General features: G+C 46.3%; 1 long non-coding RNA gene across 1 annotated transcript in view; it reads right to left on the bottom strand.

The window, feature by feature from the left end:
* Nucleotides 1-12200, bottom strand: part of LOC135056196 (uncharacterized) — a 34010-nt gene extending 21810 nt beyond the window's left edge. The window contains exon 1 of the long non-coding RNA XR_010243971.1: nt 12124-12200. This is a non-coding gene — a long non-coding RNA (uncharacterized LOC135056196). The remainder of the gene's footprint in view (nt 1-12123) is intronic.
* Nucleotides 12201-13610: the final 1410 nt, after the last annotated feature.

Below are 13610 nucleotides of genomic sequence, written 5' to 3'. Positions count from 1 at the left end.
GTATTATACACAGGAGCTGAGGGCAACCGGTGGCTCCCCCCGGACTCATCACACAGCTACAGAGCGGACAGAGGGTCACTGTATAATACTGGTGGGTATATTACTACTGTGTATAATACATAGGAGCTGAGGGCAGCCGGCGACTCCCCCAGGACTCATCACACAGCTGCAGAGCGGACAGAGGGCAGAGGGTCACTGTATAAGACTGCTGGGTATATTACTACTGTGTATAATACATAGGAGCTGAGGGCAGCCGGGGACTCCCCCAAGACTCATCACACAGCTGCAGAGCGGACACAGGGTCACTGTATAAGACTGGTGGGTGTATTACTGCTGTGTATAATACATAGGAGCTGAGGGCAGCCGGTGACTCCCCCCGGACTCATCACACAGCTGCAGTGCGGACAGAGGGTCACTATACTACTGGTGGGTATAATATTACTGTGTATAATACATAGGAGCTGAGGGCAGCCGGTGACTCCCCCCGGACTCATCACACAGCTGCAGAGCAGACACAGGGTCACTGTATAAGACTGCTGGGTATATTACTACTGTGCATAATACATAGGAGCTGAGGGCAGCCGGTTGCTCGCCCGAGACTCATCACACAGCTGCAGAGCGGACACAGGGTCACTGTATAATATTGGTGGGTATAATATTACTATGTATAATACACAGGAGCTGAGGGCAGCCGGTGGCTCCCACAGGACTCATCACACAGCTGCAGAGCGGACAGAGGATCACTGTACAATACTAGTGGGTATATTACTGCTGTGTATAATACACAGGAGCTGAGGGCAGCCGGTGGCTCCCACAGGACTCATCACACAGCTGCAGAGCGGACACAGGGTCACTTTATAATACTGGTGGGTGTATTACTACTGTGTATAATACATAGGAGCTGGGGGCAGCCGGTGACTCCCCCAGGACTCATCACACAGCTGCAGAGCGGACAGAGGGTCACTGTATAATACTGGTGGGTATATTACTACTGTGTATAATACATACGAGCTGAGGGCAGCCGGTGACTCCCCCAGGACTCATCACACAGCTGCAGTGTGGACAGAGGGTCACTGTATAATACCTGTGGGTATAATATTACTGTGTATAATACACAGGAGCTGAGGGCAGCCGGTGGCTCCCCCAGGACTCATCACACAGCTGCAGTGCAGACAGAGGGTCACTGTATAATACTGGTGGGTATATTACTGCTGTGTATAATACACAGGAGCTGAGGGCAGCCGGTGACTTCCCCGGGACTCATTGCAGAGCGGACAGAGGGTCACTGTATAATACTGGTGGGTATAATTTACTGTGTATAATACATACTAGCTGAGGGCAGCCGGTGGCTCCCCCAGGACTCATCACACAGCTGCAGTGCGGACAGAGGGTCACTGTATAATACTGGTGGGTATATTACTGCTGTGTATAATACACAGGAGCTGAGGGCAGCCGGTGACTCCCCCAGGACTCATCACACAGCTGCAGAGCGGGCAGAGGGTCACTGTATAATATTGGTGGGTATAATATTACTGTGTATAATACACAGGAGCTGAGGGCAGCCGGTGGCTCCCCCAGGACTCATCACACAGCTGCAGTGCGGACAGAGGGTCACTATACTACTGGTGGGTATAATATTACTGTGTATAATACATAGGAGCTGAGGGCAGCCGGTGACTCCCCCAGGACTCATCACACAGCTGCAGTGCGGACAGAGGGTCACTGTATAATACTGGTGGGTATATTACTACTGTGTATAATACATAGGAGCTGAGGGCAGCAGGTGACTCCCCCCGGACTCATCACACAGCTGCAGAGCGGACAGAGGGTCACTGTATAATACTGGTGGGTATATTACTGCTGTGTATAATACACAGGAGCTGAGCGCAGCCGGTGGCTCCCCCAGGACTCATCACACAGCTGCAGTGCGGACAGAGGGTCACTGTATAATACTGGTGGGTATAATATTACTGTGTATAATACATAGGAGCTGAGGGCAGCCGGTGACTCCCCCAGGACTCATCACACAGCTGCAAAGCGGACACAGGGTCACTGTATAATACTGGTGTGTATATTACTACTGTGTATAATACATAGGAGCTGAGGGCAGCCGGTGACTCCCCCAGGACTCATCACACAGCTGCAGTGCGTACAGAGGGTCACTGTATAATACTGGTGGGTCTATTACTACTGTGTATAATACATAGGAGCTGAGGGCAGCCGGTGACTCCCCCAGGACTCATCACACAGCTGCAGTGTGGACAGAGGGTCACTGTATAATACTGGTGGGTCTATTACTACTGTGTATAATACATAGGAGCTGAGGGCAGCCGGTGACTCCCCCCGGACTCATCACACAGCTGCAGAGCGGACAGAGGGTCACTGTATAATACTGGTGGGTATATTACTGCTGTGTATAATACATAGGAGCTGAGGGCAGCCGGTGACTCCCCCAGGACTCATCACACAGCTGCAGAGCGGACAGAGTGTCACTGTATAATACTGGTGGGTGTATTACTGCTGTGTATAATACATAGGAGCTGAGGGCAGCCGGTGACTCCCGCAGGACTCATCACACAGCTGCAGAGCGGACAGAGGGTCACTGTATAATACTGGTGGGTATATTACTGCTGTGTATAATACATAGGAGCTGAGCGCAGCCGGTGGCTCCCCCAGGACTCATCACACAGCTGCAGAGCGGACAGAGGGTCACTGTATAATACTGGTGGGTCTATTACTACTGTGTATAATACATAGGAGCTGAGGGCAGCCGGTGACTCCCCCAGGACTCATCACACAGCTGCAGAGCGGACACAGGGTCACTGTATAATACTGGTGGGTCTACTACTGCTGTGTATAATACATAGGAGCTGAGGGCAGCCGGTGACTCCCACAGGACTCATCACACAGCTGCAGAGCGGACAGAGGGTCACTGTATAAGACTGGTGGGTGTATTACTGCTGTGTATAATACACAGGAGCTGAGGGCAGCCGGTGACTCCCCCGGACTCATCACACAGCTGCAGACCGGACAGAGGGTCACTGTATAAGACTGGTGGGTGTATTACTGCTGTGTATTATACACAGGAGCTGAGGGCAACCGGTGGCTCCCCCCGGACTCATCACACAGCTGCAGGGCGGACAGGAGGATCACTGTATAATACTGGTGGGTATATTACTACTGTGTATAATACATAGGAGCTGAGGGCAGCCGGCGACTCCCCCCGGACTCATCACACAGCTACAGAGCGGACAGAGGGTCACTGTATAATACTGGTGGGTATATTACTACTGTGTATAATACATAGGAGCTGAGGGCAGCCGGCGACTCCCCCAGGACTCATCACACAGCTGCAGAGCGGACAGAGGGCAGAGGGTCACTGTATAAGACTGCTGGGTATAATACTACTGTGTATAATACATAGGAGCTGAGGGCAGCCGGGGACTCCCCCAGGACTCATCACACAGCTGCAGAGCGGACACACGGTCACTGTATAAGACTGGTGGGTGTATTACTGCTGTGTATAATACATAGGAGCTGAGGGCAGCCGGTGACTCCCCCCGGACTCATCACACAGCTGCAGAGCAGACACAGGGTCACTGTATAAGACTGCTGGGTATATTACTACTGTGCATAATACATAGGAGCTGAGGGCAGCCGGTTGCTCGCCCGAGACTCATCACACAGCTGCAGAGCGGACACAGGGTCACTGTATAATATTGGTGGGTATAATATTACTATGTATAATACACAGGAGCTGAGGGCAGCCGGTGGCTCCCACAGGACTCATTACACAGCTGCAGAGCGGACAGAGGATCACTGTACAATACTAGTGGGTATATTACTGCTGTGTATAATACACAGGAGCTGAGGGCAGCCGGTGGCTCCCACAGGACTCATCACACAGCTGCAGAGCGGACACAGGGTCACTTTATAATACTGGTGGGTGTATTACTACTGTGTATAATACATAGGAGCTGGGGGCAGCCGGTGACTCCCACAGGACTCATCACACAGCTGCAGAGCGGACAGAGGGTCACTGTATAATACTGGTGGGTATATTACTACTGTGTATAATACATACGAGCTGAGGGCAGCCGGTGGCTCCCCAGGACTCATCACACAGCTGCAGTGTGGACAGAGGGTCACTGTATAATACCTGTGGGTATAATATTACTGTGTATAATACACAGGAGCTGAGGGCAGCCGGTGGCTCCCCCAGGACTCATCACACAGCTGCAGTGCAGACAGAGGGTCACTGTATAATACTGGTGGGTATAATTACTGCTGTGTATAATACACAGGAGCTGAGGGCAAGCCGGTGACTTCCCCGGGACTCATTGCAGAGCGGGCAGAGGGTCACTGTATAATACTGGTGGGTATAATTTACTGTGTATAATACATACTAGCTGAGGGCAGCCGGTGGCTCCCCCAGGACTCATCACACAGCTGCAGTGCGGACAGAGGGTCACTGTATAATACTGGTGGGTATATTACTGCTGTGTATAATACACAGGAGCTGAGGGCAGCCGGTGACTCCCCCAGGACTCATCACACAGCTGCAGAGCGGGCAGAGGGTCACTGTATAATATTGGTGGGTATAATATTACTGTGTATAATACATAGGAGCTGAGGGCAGCCGGTGGCTCCCCCAGGACTCATCACACAGCTGCAGTGCGGACCAGAGGGTCACTATACTACTGGTGGGTATAATATTACTGTGTATAATACATAGGAGCTGAGGGCAGCCGGTGACTCCCCCAGGACTCATCACACAGCTGCAGTGCGGACAGAGGGTCACTGTATAATACTGGTGGGTATATTACTACTGTGTATAATACATAGGAGCTGAGGGCAGCCGGTGACTCCCCCGGACTCATCACACAGCTGCAGAGCGGACAGAGGGTCACTGTATAATACTGGTGGGTATATTACTGCTGTGTATAATACACAGGAGCTGAGCGCAGCCGGTGGCTCCCCAGGACTCATCACACAGCTGCAGTGCAGACAGAGGGTCACTGTATAATACTGGTGGGTATAATATTACTGTGTATAATACATAGGAGCTGAGGGCAGCCGGTGACTCCCCCAGGACTCATCACACAGCTGCAGAGCGGACACAGGGTCACTGTATAATACTGGTGTGTATATTACTACTGTGTATAATACATAGGAGCTGAGGGCAGCCGGTGACTCCCCCAGGACTTATCACACAGCTGCAGTCGCGTACAGAGGGTCACTGTATAATACTGGTGGGTCTATTACTACTGTGTATAATACATAGGAGCTGAGGGCAGCCGGTGACTCCCCCAGGACTCATCACACAGCTGCAGAGCGGACACAGGGTCACTGTATAATACTGGTGTGTATATTACTACTGTGTATAATACATAGGAGCTGAGGGCAGCCGGTGACTCCCCCAGGACTCATCACACAGCTGCAGTGTGGACAGAGGGTCACTGTATAATACTGGTGGGTCTATTACTACTGTGTATAATACACAGGAGCTGAGGGCAGCCGGTGACTCCCCCCCGGACTCATCACACAGCTGCAGAGCGGACAGAGGGTCACTGTATAATACTGGTGGGTATATTACTGCTGTGTATAATACATAGGAGCTGAGGGCAGCCGGTGACTCCCCCAGGACTCATCACACAGCTGCAGTGCGGACAGAGGGTCACTGTATAATACTGGTGGGTATATTACTGCTGTGTATAATACATAGGAGCTGAGGGCAGCCGGTGACTCCCCCAGGACTCATCACACAGCTGCAGAGCGGACAGAGTGTCACTGTATAATACTGGTGGGTGTATTACTGCTGTGTATAATACATAGGAGCTGAGGGCAGCCGGTGACTCCCGCAGGACTCATCACACAGCTGCAGAGCGGACAGAGGGTCACTGTATAATACTGGTGGGTATATTACTGCTGTGTATAATACATAGGAGCTGAGCACAGCCGGTGGCTCCCCCCAGGACTCATCACACAGCTGCAGAGCGGACAGAGGGTCACTGTATAATACTGGTGGGTCTATTACTACTGTGTATAATACATAGGAGCTGAGGGCAGCCGGTGACTCCCCCAGGACTCATCACACAGCTGCAGAGCGGACACAGGGTCACTGTATAATACTGGTGGGTCTACTACTGCTGTGTATAATACATAGGAGCTGAGGGCAGCCGGTGACTCCCACAGGACTCATCACACAGCTGCAGAGCGGACAGAGGGTCACTGTATAAGACTGGTGGGTATAATATTACTGTGTATAATACATAGGAGCTGAGGGCAGCCGGTGACTCCCCCAGGACTCATCACACAGCTGCAGAGCGGACACAGGCTCACTGTATAAGACTGGTAGGTATACTACTACTGTGTATAATAATACTGGGTAAACTACTACTGGTATAATGCTGGGTATAATACTACTACTGGTATAATGCTGGGTATAATACTACTACTGTGTACAATGCTGGATATAATACTACTACTGGGTATAATGCTGGGTATAATACTACTACTGGGTATAATGCTGGGTATAATACTGCTACTGGGTATATTTATGGGTACAATACTCCTGGGTATAATTCTGCCCCCCCCCCCCCCCCCCCCCCCCCCCGAACTTCACCCATTTTACACGGTTCCGAGGCAGACTCTAATCTTCCCGCCTTGCTCGGTTAACCCGAGCGCGCCCGAACGTCATCATCCCGCTGTCGGATTCTCACAAGATTCGTATTCTATATAAGGAGCCGCGCGTCGCCGCCATTTTCACTCGTGCTTTGGAGATGATAGCGAGAGGACGTGGCTGCGTTCTCTCAGTTTCTGTGTTCAGTGTGCTGCAAATATCTGTGCTCAGTGTGCTGCAAATATCTGTGCTCAGTGTGCTGCAAATATCTGTGCTCAGTGTGCTTGCAAATATCTGTGCTCAGTGTGCTGCAAATATCTACGTTCTCTGCCTGAAAAACGCTCCATATCTGTGCTGCATTGTAGTATATATAGTAGGAGGACAGTACAGAATTTTGCTGTGACCACCAGTATATATATATATAGCAGTACGGTACAGTAGTCCACTGCTCTACCTCTGTGTCGTCAAGTATACTATGCATCCATACCTGTGCTGCATTTTAGTTGTGCGCAGTGTATAGTAGGAGGGGACAGTACAGAATGTTGCTGTGACCACCAGTATATATATAGCAGTACGGTACAGTAGTCCACTGCTCTACCTCTGTGTCGTCAAGTATACTATGCATCCATACCTGTGCGGCATTTTAGTTGTGCGCAGTATATAGTAGGAGGGGACAGTGCAGAATTTTGCTGTGACCACCAGTATATATATAGCAGTACGGTACAGTAGTCCATTGCTCTACCTCTGTGTCGTCAAGTATACTACAAAAGTTCAGTAAAATGACCCAAAAATCAAAATTAAAAGCGTCTGATGAGAAGCGTAAACTTGCCAATATGCCATTTACGACACGGAGTGGCAAGGAACGGCTGAGGCCCTGGCCTATGTTCATGGCTAGTGGTTCAGATTCACATGAGGATGGAAGCACTCATCCTCTCGCTAGAAAACTGCAGTGCCACTCCTAGATGGGCCAGGTGTTTGTGTCGGTCACTTGGGTCGCTTAGCTTAGTCACACAGCTACCTCATTGCACCTCTTTTTTTCTTTGCATCATGTGCTGTTTGGGGACTATTTTTTAAATCTGCCATCCTGTCTGACACTGCAGTGCCACTCCTAGATGGGCCAGGTGTTTGTGTCGGCCACTTGGGTCGCTTAGCTTAGCCATCCAGCGACCTCTGCGCAAATTTTATGACTAAAAATAATGTTGTGAGGTGTGAGGTGTTCAGAATAGACTGGAAATGAGTGGAAATTATGGTTATTGAGGTTAATAATACTATGGGATCAAAATGATCCCCAAATTCTATGATTTAAGCTGTTTTTGAGGGGTATTTGTAAAAAAAAAAACCCGAATCCGACAAAAAAATTTCAGGGAGGTTTTGCCAAAACGCGTCCAAATCCAAAACACGGCCGTGGAACCGAATCCAAAACCAAAACACAAAACCCGAAAAATTTCCGGTGCACATCACTAGTATAATGCTGGATATAATACTATGGTTATAATGCTGGGTATAATACTACTAATGGGTATAATACTACTGTGTACAATGCTGGGTATAATAGTACCGCTGGATAAAATTCTGGGTATAATACTACCACTGGGTAAAATGCTGGGTATAATACTCCTGCTGAGTATAATGCTGGGTATAATACTATGGATATAATGCTAGGTATAATGCTACTACTGGGTATAATACTTAAGATATAATGTTGGGTATAATACTACTACTGGGTAAAATGCTGGGTATAATACTACTACTGGTTATAATAGTATGAGTATAATACTACTGCTGGGTATAATACTATGTGTATAATACTACTACTGGGTATAATGCTGAGTATAATACTATGGGTATAATGTTGGGTATAATACTACTACTGGGTATAATGCTGGGTATAATACTACTACTGGGTATAATGCTGCGTATAATACTTTGGGTATAATGCTGGGTATAATACTACTACTGGGTATAATGCTGTGTATAATACTATGGATATAATACTATGGGTATAATGCTGGGTAGAATGCTGGGTAAAATACTATGGGTATAATGCTCTGTATAATACTGGCTATAATATTACTTGGGTATAATACTATAGGTATAATGCTTGGTATAATACTATGGGTGTTATGATGGGTATAATACTATAGGTATAATGCTTGGTATAATACTATGGGTGTTATGCTGGGTATAATAATATGGGTATAATGCTGGGTATAATACTACTACTGGGTATAATGCTGCATATAATACTTTGGGTATAATGCTGGGTAAAATACTATGGGTATAATGCTCTGTTTAATACTGGCTATAATATTACTTGGGTATAATACTATAGGTATAATGCTTGGTATAATACTATGGGTGTTATGATGGGTATAATATTATAGGTATAATGCTTGGTATAATACTATGGGTGTTATGCTGTGTATAATACTATAGGTATAATGCTTGGTATAATACTATGGGTGTTATGCTGGGTATAATACTATAGGTATAATACTGGGTATAATGCTGGGTATAATACTATGGGTATAATACTCTGGGTATAATGCTGGGTATAATACTATGGGTATAATGCTGGGTATAATACTATGGGTATAATGCTGGGTATAATACTATGGGTATAATGCTGGGTATAACACTAAGGGTATAATGCAGGGTATAATACTATGGGTATAATGCAGGGTATAATACTATGGATATAATGCTGGGTATAATACTATGGGTATAATGATGGGTATAATACTATGTGTATAATGCTGGGTATAATGCTGGGTATAATACCATGGGTATAATGCTGGGTATAATGCTGCGTATAACACTATGGGTATAATGCTGGGTATAATACTATAGGTATAATGCTGGGTATAATACTATGGGTATAATGCTGGGTATAATACTACTGGTTATAATGCTGGGTATAATGCTGGGTATAATACTATGGGTATAATACTACTACTGGGTATAATACTACAACTGGGTATAATGCTGGGTATAATACTATGGGTATAATTATGGGTATAATACTACTACTGGGTATAATACTATGGGTATAATGCTGGGTATAATACTACTGGTTATAATGCTGGGCATAATACTATGGGTATTGAAGGGTTAGCTCTTCTGTCTTTGTAAATATTACTTTTTATATGATCAATTTCCTTATAATAAGTATAGTGTAAAAGTGAATATTTCTACCTCCCTAATGAAGGGTTAAAACATGCTATATGAACTGTTATGTGTTTGCATAGATACGTATTACCCTGTGCCAGGATACCTTTATCTCCTCATACAATACCAGGCTTGTATGTGTCTGTTTCTCAAGGACAGTTCTATACCAGATGAAACCTGTTACAGACTTTGTTAAATGTTTTGAGAAACTTGTAGAAAACCCATATATGAACATCCGCCTTTTTCTATTCTGCCTGGTGGCTGCTGGCGAGCCAATGGGAGTGTAACGACATGTCAGTTACACCCATATGCATTGTCTTATATACTTTTGTTAACCTCATAATAAACAGTGTGAATTTTTACTGCTTGTGTTGTGCATGTAACTCATAGCATAAAGGTTTACACTCCCAGACGTCTGAGAGGCCATCACATCGAGGGTTAAAGAATATAAGGGCATATCCTTTCAGCTGGGGGCTACGTCCGCGATTCAGTGATCGTCCCCGAATGGTAAAGATAGAGAATTTATTGTCTGTCTTTGTCATGCGGGATTGCGGTCATACACTGAAGCTGAATCCGTGTCAGTGTTCTGGGAACACGTGACCAAACATCTTTAATGTCTGGGACTTAAAGATACACTGAAGCTGAATCCGTGTCAGTGTTCTGGGAACACGTGACCAAACATCTTTAATGTCTGGGACTTAAAGATACGTCTGAGAACGGACCAGGGGTCCAAGCGCAATTCTCCAAAGACGTTAGTATCTGGGATACTTAAAAATAGACCTGGGGTCTATACGTAACGTAGAGAATACCTCGATTTGATCGTCTATATATTTTTGTATGTTTGTAGTGAGATAAGTTCTTATATTTGGTCCAGACGGCTGGTAAGTTTTCGTCTGCCAGATATCTTTACTCAAACACTTTTCTTGCTTCCTGTCTAAAACGCTGTATTTTTCTGACATCTTGTACGAATGGTAAGTATCGTACACGTCAAAAGATTTCATGTTCTCACTATACAAGATAATATTGTGATATTGTCAATGACTAATTAACTGGTTAAGCTGATGCATGCATAGAAAGTTATTGTAAATTGCATTGTTATTGTAAAATTGCATAGAAAGTTATTGTAAATTGCATTGTTATTGTAAAATTGCATAGAACGTTGGTGTAAATTGCATTTTTTACTATGGGAGGGGGTCAGAGTAAGACAGTCATTTACCCCCCACCTTTACCAGGGGAAACATGCAAGATGTATGTCGCCCGCAACTCTACCTCAGAGTATTACTTAGTTAACCCATGGGTGGATAATTTAGCGGGATGGATAGAGAAAGCAGGACAGGACCCATTCCTACGGGAAGGCAGTAATTACCCTTTCTATATGGAGATTTAAGAAAAAATGTCAGTTCCCAACAGCACAGAAGCGAAGCTGCAGAGAAACTGTAAATCTTTGAAAACCCTCTCCCTCCCCCTTGCATTCCAATGTATCCTGCGCTCAGAGACACAAATCTCTTGGCAGCAGTAACCCTTTCACAACAGATGGGATCGCCTCCAACTTCACTGCTGGAGGGTGCGTCCACTAGCTCTATCCCTAACGCACCAATAACCCAGAGTTTAGATAATAGTAAAACACTGCCCAAGCCCACCATTACCCTCGATGGCTGTATATCTTATTTGCGCAAAGCTTGCAAAGGACGCAGCTATACACATATGAAGGAAGTCTTTAAAGCCTGTGCTTTTTTGCCTGTGCTTTTTTTTGCCTGTCGCTGTGGCTTGTAAACAGAAACCTTCATAGTCTGTTACTGCGTTTTGGAAAAGGTTTAAGGACTGCTGGACAGATGACGCTGGCTTACCTTTGCTTAACTCAGAAAGCTTACTCATTTCCCCACCCATTCATAACTATCAGAACTCCAGACGCTTTGACAGACAGAACCAACCCCGCAGTCAGGGAAGATTCCAAAGACCCCGCGCACTGACGGGGCCCGGAGGAGGGTATCCCAGCCTTTATTCAACTCACCCGTCATAGTAAAGATTCACCTCTGCTGCCACTTATTATAAATGGAAGTAAAATTCCCTTTTTAGTGGACAGCGGTGCAACAACCAGTGTTTTGTGTTCTGACCTATGCAGTATCCCCTCTCACCAGAAAAGATAGAAGGTCTCCGCCCCATGATACAGCAATTCTTACAACAGGGTATTCTCAGACATATTGTATCACCATACTGTACTCCTGTGAACCCTGTTGCCAAAGCTGATGGCAGTATAAGATTTGTACAGAATCTCAGAGCGATCAATCAGCTAATTGTCCCAATTGCACCAATTGTTCCAGATGTAAACTCACTCATTTCTGCAATCCCTGCAGATGCTGCGTTCTTCTCTGTAATTGATTTGAAGAATGCCTTTTTTCAGCATACCTGTAGATTCACAGACACAATTACTTTTTGCCTTTTCTTTTGAGGGTAAACAACTTACCTGGTGCAGATTATTGACGCACCTGTTGTCTCCAGGCCACATTGAGGCCCTGGCAACCTCACCATGGTTCAGTCCTGCTACAGTATGCAGATGATCTGCTGCTCTGTAGTCAAACTGAGGAGGCCTGCCGAGAGGATGGTGTTTCATTACTAAACTGGCTTTGTGAATGTGGACACAAGGTGTCCAAAATAAAAATGCAATGGTGTAAAAAGCATGTTGATTACTTAGGTTTTGTGCTCACTCAGGGAGAGAGGAAAATCAGTCCACAACGCATACAGTCTGTATTGGGCCTGGTCACCCCAACTACCCAGAAGGAACTACTGTCCTTCCTGGGTATGGTAAATTACTGCAGACAGTGGATATCTGATTGCTCTTATTATGATAACATTTTGAGACAAGCCACACTGAAGGACAAACCTAAAACTGTACAATGGTCACAAGAAATGTTAACTGCATATGAAAGTTTAAAATGTATGTTGATGAAAAGTCCGGCACTTGGCCTCCCCAATTATGTACTACCTTTCCATCTATATGCAAGGGACAATTGTAAAACCATGGCGGGGGTGCTCACACAGTTTCATGGAGGGAAGTTGCGCCCCGTGGCATTTTTTTTCAAAGTCATGCCAGTGTCTGTGCAAGGTATGCCTGCCTGCCTCAGGACTTTGGCAGCCTGTGCAATGGTTGCAGAAATGGCCACTACCCTCACTTTAGGCCACATCACAGTACTCCACACCACACATGATGTCCTGGCAATACTTAAAGGCTTACACACACAGCACATGTCAGCACAACGCCTTAGTGGATATGAAGTACTCCTTTTGAGTAACCCTACCCTTACCATCAAGTACACTGCTGGTTCTTCTGGCCCTGCACCCATTCTCAATGCCCTTTTAGGCTTGAAAGGTCCCGAGGATGAACCACCCGACCTACATGACTGTGCTGCTTCCATTGAAGCTGAAACTTCTCCCAGACTTGACATGTCTCCCGTTCCCATATCAGGCGCAGACATAGTTTTTGTTGACGGCTCCTGTAGTAGGCCCAATGACAATACATACCAGGCTGGCTATGCCATTGTCACCCTCCCTGACACTGTGTTGGAAACCCTACCAACACCTTATCAGTCCGCGCAAGCTGCAGAACTCATTGCACTCACTAGAGCATGTCCCTCCCTTGACAACGTCCATCTGCTCACTCAACTTCAAGCTGCTGCGACTAATACTGATCTCTCCGACTGGACTTACCCAATTCTGCAGAAAAAATCCTAAATCAGGATTAATCTGCAAAGAGGGGAAACCCTGTATACCCCAGTCCAGTGCCCCTTTGCTCGTTGCCCAGTGCCGTGGTGTTGGTCACCGT

This window comes from Pseudophryne corroboree, chromosome 1 (assembly GCF_028390025.1).
Source record: "Pseudophryne corroboree isolate aPseCor3 chromosome 1, aPseCor3.hap2, whole genome shotgun sequence".
NCBI classification, from domain to species: domain Eukaryota; kingdom Metazoa; phylum Chordata; class Amphibia; order Anura; family Myobatrachidae; genus Pseudophryne; species Pseudophryne corroboree.
This window is presented reverse-complemented; position numbering and strand designations above follow the sequence as displayed.